The sequence below is a fragment of the Nuphar pumila genome, chromosome 12, assembly GCF_984573655.1.
Source record: "Nuphar pumila chromosome 12, dmNupPumi1.hap1.1, whole genome shotgun sequence".
Lineage (NCBI taxonomy): Eukaryota > Viridiplantae > Streptophyta > Magnoliopsida > Nymphaeales > Nymphaeaceae > Nuphar > Nuphar pumila.
In genome coordinates, this window is record NC_143260.1 from 24,445,607 (window position 1) to 24,454,755 (window position 9,149).

The window sequence follows — 9,149 nt, forward strand, 5'->3', positions numbered from 1 at the left end:
TTATATATCTTATGTATAAAAAACATAGTACATATAAAAAATACAAATACAAAGTAGGTGAAGCAAATTTAACACAAGTTATAAGTGAAACAAAATTAACATCCTAGTATAATCCTCACCAAGTTCTAATTTGTTACAAGTGAACATATAGAAAGGGTTTTGTATGAAACAAATTTAACAGATGAAGCTAATCCTCGCCAAGATTCAGATGATCATCATCTTCATTGTCTCGATCTGCCCCTCCATCCATGACTCCATCAGCTCCTCTACGTTGATCATCTCCAGCATCCTACAAGAGAACTGAAATGTTAGTATTAATAAATAAAATATAATAAAATAAATTATATGCAATGCACCTAATCTAAGACAATCAAAGTAACATGGTTGAATGATACATAGACTAGCAATAAAGTGAAGGACATTAACAAAATTCAGAGGTTGTCAAAAAAAAATCATAATGATGAAATCATGCTTATATGTGTTCTAAGGTTGTCAAAAAACTTTCATAGTGATTCAATAATGCATATATGTGTTATAAGGCAGTAAAAAAAAATTCATACTGATTCAATCATTTATATATTTGTTCTAATGAAGGTTGACCAAAAAAATTCATAGTGATTCTATCATGCAATTATGTGTTCTAAGGTTGTCAAAAGAATGTCATAGTGATTCAAGCATACATATAAGTGCTCTAAGGTTGTCAAAAAAACTTTCATAGTGATTCAATCATGCATATATGTGTTATAAGATAGTCAAAAAACTTTCATAGTGATGAAATCATGCATACATGTGTTCTAATGCTAGTAATAAAAATTCATAGTGATTCAATCATCCATATATGTGTTTTAAGGCAGTCAATTTTTTTTTTTTTAGTGATTCAATCATACATACATGTGTTCTAATGCTAGCAATAAAAATTTATAGTGTTTCAATCATTCATACCTGACGGGCACCAGAGCTCATGTTGAATACAGACAAAGTTCCCCTATCCCGAAAAAGTTGCACAACTCATTACAGACAACGTTGAAAATGACTTCATGTAAAAAGTCACACACTGTGTCCTTAATAAGCTGGCGGACACCATCCCAAGAATTAGCACGGTCAATCGGACGCTGGGAGTTGATGCTGACGGAAGAACTCTGAGAGCCCTGGCTGGAGGAGGCAATGGCTAATGTGTTGTTCATATTACTCTCAAATCCGAACACACAACCCTTTTTGGGTTCATCGGTTGCAGTCACCCATGCTGCAGGATCAAAAGGCGGATACTGAGTAGAGTCATCGTTGTATTGCTCTACCATCTGCTGCTTGTATGACTCCTACAAAGTAATGATTACAGTATGAATTAATAATTAAGAATTACAATGTTTATGATAATATAATTCATGGTAACTTGTATATTATAATGTTTATTAATACAATAAATACATATTGTTGTCACACTCACCTTCTCTGATACAAACTCTCTCGTGGTCTTGCATTTATGTGTTTCAACAAACACATCCCTATAAGGCACAATGCCTCCTTTTTCGGCTTCCTACACGGTTAAATGATAAAAAAATCAATTAGAAAGTATCGCAAAAATACTTATAAATTTGATAATATATATATATATATATATATATATATATATATATATATATATATATATATATATATATATATATATATAATGAGTTGCCATTTTCTTCTGGTAGCTCTCAAAAGTCCTAAAATCACCTGTGTGTAGATGGGCATCAGGCATCTTCGCTCAGTTTTGTGCAGCCTTTGTTGAGCGGTTTTAAAATTCATGGCTCGCCCACTTGTCGCATATTGCATCCCAATAATCTATCATGATAGTAAAAGGGTCATGGTCCTTCCAATGCAGTGCATCATCTATCCCACCAACTGCTTTTATTGTTGCGGTCTTCATATTGTGAAGCATATCGGCAAATCGACTAACAGCCACTTTCTGCCACACTATTCTCGCATCCTGCTCCTCCTTCGCAGTTGCGAAGTGATTCGAAGCCTACAAATAATTTCATAAAGTTAGTCCACATGGCTATAACAAAAAATTAAATCTGAAACACATTAGCTATGATAAACGATTGTATACCATGAATGAGGACCATAATCTTTTCAACACCTCGTTTGGGTACTCTTTCCATTGAGCGACCGGTCCTGATACATGCTGAAGTAGTGACTTCCTAATTTTTCATATTATTTCTTATGGCTCGAACCTCGCGCTGCATATGAATTGATGCACATTAATAATCTACTATTGATACACACTATTTATAAGATAAGTATTGGACAAGTGACAATGTAATACTTACGATCGACTATCGATATACACTATTTGAATGAGTCATCGTGTGTCAGTCTGCATCCGGCGTTGTCTCATGATATATATGAGTAGCTAGTGTAAGTGGGTCATGTGCACGCAAAACATCCTCTACAGAACAATGAGTTAGAAATTCACACAATGCACATATAAACTAATCAATTGTTCATTTATTTAAATGATATACCTATTGAAGCATTACGTGAAAACGAAGACTGAGACTGACTATCACTGAGCTGGGATCCTATAAAAATGATTAACAAGTAATAATTTTTATATCAACATATACGTAAAAACATAATGAATTCCTATATTTAAATATAACACAAACACATCTGCCTAATGATGTCCCATGGCCTCCACTTAGTCCTCGACCACTGTGAACTCCACGAACCATATTTGAACAAATAAAAATGTTATTTAGATTAGTTACATAACTCTTGATCTTAGCATGGACATGACATATGCATAAAATGTAAAGATTTAAAGGTCCTACATGAATCCTCATCACTTAATATGTATTACAAGATGTAGGACAAATAGTAGTGATGATAGAATCCTCGAGATTCTTTACATTAGTTACTACAACTTCCGATGTACACAATGTTCTAAAAAATCTACTCAACTCGGATAATACCTCCCATATAGGTTTGTCTAACATATCATAGAATGCTAGGGGAATCAACCGTTGCATAATGACATGACAATCATGGGTCTTCAATCCATATAATTGTTCCTCATCAATCTTCACATCCTGAGTAATGTTAGAGATGTATCCATCTGGAAATCTCAACTGTCTCAACCACTGACATACCTGCTTTACTTGATCTGGTTCAAGCATGTATCTTGCCTTTGGTTTCAGTACTTTGCCATTATACTCTTGGAGTTCCAATTCTAGTCTTTTATATATTAGTTTTAAATCCATGCGGACCTTCGGATTATATTCATTTTCCCTTTGACATTCATTACCGTATTGAACATATTATCAAACACATTTTTCTTCAGATGCATCACATCCAAATTATGTCTTATCAATAAGGTTGGCTAATATGGTAGTTCCCAAAATATAGATTTCTTGTCCAAGTGTGCTCTTTCCCAAAACCAAAGAAGGACGTCGAACTACGGGCATCTGTCAGTCCATATAGAAAGTATCACAATCGTCTTAAAATCTCTATGCCAGACAACCGTGTAGGTGGACCTTCTATTTCAGTTGTGCCTGCTTGGAACACATTCATTTGTCATCGTAATGGATGATCGCTGGGTAGAAATTGATGAATGACAATCAAACCAACACGGCTTCCTTCCATGCATCAATCTAAAAGATTTTGTATCCTCCATGCAGTATGAACATGCCAACCTTTCATATGTGCTCCAACCAGATAACATACCATACGCAGAGAAGTCACTAATTATTCATAGAACAACATTCATATTGAAGTTTTATTTTTTGTGGGCATCATACGTAAGAACACCGTCATCCCACAGTATTTTCAGCTCATCAATCAATGGCCTTAAATATACATCAAGATTTTGGTCCGGAGAGGTGGACCAGGGATCAATAGAGACAATAAAAAATTTTGATGCTTCATACACAAGCTTAGAGAAAGGTTTTATGGGGTGAAAAATACTGGCCAACACGAGTATGGGGTTGATCTACCCCCAAATAGATTGAATTCATCTGTACATAAACCGAGCCTAATATTTCTCACTTTCATTACGAAGGTGTGATGAGTACGCTCAAAGTGCTTTCAAGCTTCCACGTCAACAGGATGTGTGATCTTGTCTTTATCATGTCAAACTTTATTTGCATTCATCTCATGTGTTTAGCTGTTCTCGAAGACATATATAATCATTGCAATCTAGGGGTGAGAGGGAAGTAGTGGAGTGACTTGTAAGACACTTCTTTTGACCTCGTGCTACCATTGCCCAAAGAGAATCATAAGAATGCTATAATGAAGAAAATATCTAATTTATCATGCATTGATGATGGATGTAATGATTTGATATATATATCACACACACACACACACACATATATATATATGATGTCATTCAATCATAAGAACTATGATGCATGCATTGATAACTTAATATTTTCATGTGCAAAACCATCACATCATATTTACACTCATCATAAGGATATTTAGAATGATGAAATCACATTCATTAACACGATATATTCATTTGAAGCATGTTTTCATGATGCAATTTCACATGAAAGGTATAATCAAATTGAAAATAACTTCTTGCAAGCATGGATACAGTCACATCAAATATGGCAATACAATCACTCATTCATACCACAACAATGTCAAATATGTATCTACAACAAACACAATTCAATATCCCGCTAACTACTACCATGACTAGCATAAAATCCGAACTTAAAAAATAAGAGCACTTCTATTTTCATACATTCAAATCATTCTCAACATGATCTCTGAACTCCAGCAAAGCAGTCATAGATATCCACAACTAAGTGAGTGTGTGAATAGAAAAGTGTTGCATCCAAGAAAATAAATAACTTGTGATGCGCATGCATCACTTACTCACCACGGGTATTTACCTGATTTGCATGCTTTTGCCTTTGCATTTTTCTTATTTTTTTTGCATGACATTTTTAGCCGCATGCAATGCTTAGCACTAAGCATCACGCAATTAGCTCAGCTATGCACCTGCAAAGCACAAATATACAAATGGGAACTTGGTTTCTCCAAATCAAACAGAAAACTGATCCCATAAATCAAAGGAGAACAAGAACTGTGTTTAGAGACAGGAAGGGGGCCAAGCACCTCGTGGCAAAAACATAACGCATAGCCATGACGACGCTGGGTACCAAAGCCAACCCCACTCATGCCCAAAGCATGCATAGCAGGCTTGAAGCTCCCCCACTAGCTGGCACAACCGTCGAACGAGTGAGCAAGCAAGTCGGGGGCACAGTCACGCTGAACGCGAGAGAGGGGGAGCACAGAGAGGGTCTCATCCTTCCCTGCCGCAACAGGGAGACAGGGAATACTAGCTGTGACTTTAGCTCCTGCCAAACTGCCATGGCTGGCGACCTGATGGAATACTGGCAGGGGCTTCAGCCCCTGCCAAATGGCCATGACTGTCGAAAAGACAGACAGGCAGAGCTTTAACCACTGTCGGTTGGCAAGAAAGAAAAAGGAGGACAAGAAGAAGAAGACATGCAAAGGGGAAAGAGGTTACCTGCGGAGGCGGCTGGCGTCACGGGTTACCCAACAAGGGTCGCCAGTGAGAGCACACGAGGGAGGCAAAAAGGCAACCGAAAGGGTTGCTTGCGTCGATCCTGGTAAACAGAATAAGAGGATAAAGGAGCGAGAAGCAGTGGTGGTGGCATTTTCGCCTGGCAGCGGTGCTTGCCGACAACGACGGGTAGGGAAAGGCGATGAGAGGGAGAGTGCTCGGGGGTCAGCGGTGGTGGCACATGACAGCGAGAGAGATGGAGTGAGGGAAGAAGAAGGAGGTGAAGGAGAGAGCGGCGTGCGAAAGGCGGTGGGTGACAGGATGAAATAGAAAGGAAAAAGAAAGGGGCTCACATTAGGGTTTTATAGGAAATTTAGCGACGAAACAATTCTGTCATAAATGCCGTCTTAAATTTATGATGGAGTAGCGACGAAAAAATGTTGTCACGAAGTTGCAACGGAGTTTGAGACAGAATTTTTTTGTTGCAAATTTGTGATGGCGTTTGCGACAGAATTTTTTCGTCGCTAATTTTGCAACTAATTCCAATTTTAGGGACGGACAATTTTCTCTCGCTAATCTATCAGAACTTTGTGATGGATTATTTCTATCGCTAAATAACATTTTTCTTGTAGTGAGATCTTTCCTGTGAAATACGGGTCGCGGTCGCTGACAATGTTTGCTTGAATCCCCTAGTTAGTCACAACATGCTTCACGAACAAACGAGAAATTCGCTCGGCATGAAGGTAACATACTTTAAAAATCAATCCACCACCACAAAGATCGATCTGCAATCGTTCACATTCAATAGTCCCAACATGAAATCCATGGAGATGCTCTCCCACAAACGACTTGAAATAGGAAGAGACTTGAGTAGTCCTGCAAACTTTTGATTACTCGGCTTATCCTGCTGGCAGATCAGGCAGGTGCGAACGTAATCCTCAATATCATCCAGCATAAAAGGCCAGTAGTAGGCCTACTCTAATAAAGCAAGTGTCTGATGTTGCCCCGGGTGCCCTGAGTACCGAGTATCATGACACTCCTTGATTACCAATCTTTGTAATGATCCCCATCATAGTACAAAAATGCAATCGCCATTAGTCAGCAAGAGTCCATCTTGCATCCAGAATCTCTTAGTTTTTCCTTGCAAAACTAGGATCACTAGGTGTTGAGTTGATGGATCAGACTGGATGCCTTCTCGAATGCGGTTGAGGAGGTCGCTCTGAGGCTGAGAAGTCAAAGCTTCCTCCTCTCGCAAGGCCGCCAACTTGATCTTTTTGCTTAGTGCATCAATTACGAAATTGGTCTTTTTAGGCTTATACTCCAAAACCATGTCAAACTCTGCTAGAAATTGTTACCATCTAGCCTGCTTAGGGCTAAACTTCTACTATGTCTGAAAGTAGATAGTGACTATGTTGTTCATCTTAATGATGAATTGAGATCTCAAGATGTAGTGACACCAAATCTACAAGCAATGCATGACTACCATCATTTTTTTCTAGTGCACGCAATATCATCTCTCGACATCTTTCAATTTGCAGCTCTCAAAAGCGATGGAGTGCCCTTCCTGCATAAGCACTCCACTTATTGCAAAATATGAAGCGTTTATGTGGACCTCAAACATCTCCGTGTGGTCGAGTAGCCTCAACACTGGATAACTGGTAACAACCCTCTTCAGCTCCTTAAAGGTTGTTTGGCATGCATCCAATCAATCCTAACTTCAATCCTTCCGAAAACAAATATGTAAGAGGAGCACAAGCCAGAGAATACCCCTCAATAAACTGGCGGTAGTAATTTGTGAGTCTTAAAAATGAGTGTAGCTCCAACACAGAGGAGGGAAGCTTCTACTCCACGATGGTTTGAACTTTCTACTGGTCCACCTGCAACATGCCATGTCCAACAACATGGCCCAAGAATTCCACTTATGCTTACCCAAATAGGCACATCTCCCATTTCACATATAGATCATTGTTCTTCAACAACTGAAATACAATGCACAAGTGATGCCCATGTTCCTCCAAATTCTGGTTGTAGAAAATGATGTCGTCCAAGTAGACGACTACAAACTGGTCCAGGTATGGATGAAAGATTTTGTTCATAGGGGTCAAGAAGGTTGTAGTGGCATTCGTCAGATCAAACGACATAACCAAGAACTTGTATGTGCCATATCTCACACGCACGTAGTCTTGGGCTCCTCCCCTTCTACGATCCTGACTTGCAAATAACCCGATCGCAGGTCTAGCCTCGAAAACACTTGGGTATTAGTCACCCGATCGAATAGGTCAGCGATCAATGGTAGATGATACTTGTTCTTGACCGTCACCTTATTCAGTGTCCGATATTCCACGCATAACCATTGAGGCTCATCATATTTCTTCTGAAAAACCATGTGTGTGCCAAATGGTGCTTTTGAGGGACGAATGATGCCAGAGGCTAGCATATCATCTAGTTGCCTTCATAGCTTTTTCAATTTTGGTGGAGCCATGCAGTATGAGGCCATAGTAACGGGCTTTGCACCCGGCAGAAGTTTAATCTCATGATCTACCTCCCTTCAAGGAGGTAATCTCTTTGGGAGCTTGGGAAGCATCACCTCCTTAAACTCTTTCAATACAGGGACCAAATTAGATGGGGTGTCTGCTTGCTTTGCAGACTCGACTTCACGGAGGTATCTCCCTGCTTGATGCCCTTTTCAACTAAATCGCAGAGATTGTGCGTATCTACGAAGCATCAATAGGACAAGCAACAACCATGCACGAGCATCACTCATCCATAATAGACACCATATTTAGGTGGGGCATGATAGAGGCTTTGTTCGCCCACAAGAACTCCATGCCGAGGATCACCTTAAAGTCATCGAGTGGGGCTATCGAGAAACTGGTTGTGCCCAACCAATATCTCATCTTAACAGTTACATTTTTTGCCTCGTTGAGGATTGGTTTTGCTTCTGAGTTCATCGCTTTCATGCGGCTCACCTTCTTCATGGACTTTAAGCCCACTCACTTTGCCTCTTCCTCAGAGATAAAGTTATGGGTGGCACTTGAATCGATCATAGCCTAAGTGACCACTCTTTTCACGATGACATCAACGTACATAAGTGCCTTGCTGGATGAAGGCATGCCAATGCTTGCTCATTTGATCGTTGATACTCTTTGTAGCGCACCCATCCTTGGTTGGTCGTCTGGTGGGTCTTTTGTCTAAGCTGTGTTCATAGCTCTATTATCATTTCTGTTATTTCCATGGTAGCTCTTGTTTTTGTCATACTATCCCCAATAATTTCTGTTTCGATTGTCTTGGCAATTTTGCCCTTAGGCATGCTGTCTGTCTTCCCAATTATCATTCTGCTTTTTGTCTCTAAAAGTTATCTTTTTTCAGTTGCCTTCCCTTAAACTCAGGTTTTTGTAGAAATTTTGATAGTACTTCTGTTGTTGTTAAGGCGCTAGCAAGATCCCGAGGTTTCTACTTTCGCAACTCTTACTTCGCCCAAGGTTGTAATCTCATCATGAAACAGAGGAGCCGGTCTGCCTCTCCCATATCTGTAATCTCCAACATGAGGGTTGAATAGGTCTTGACGTAATCATCGATCGAGCCAGTCTACTTTAGACCCGTCATTTTCTTGTACGCCAAGTAC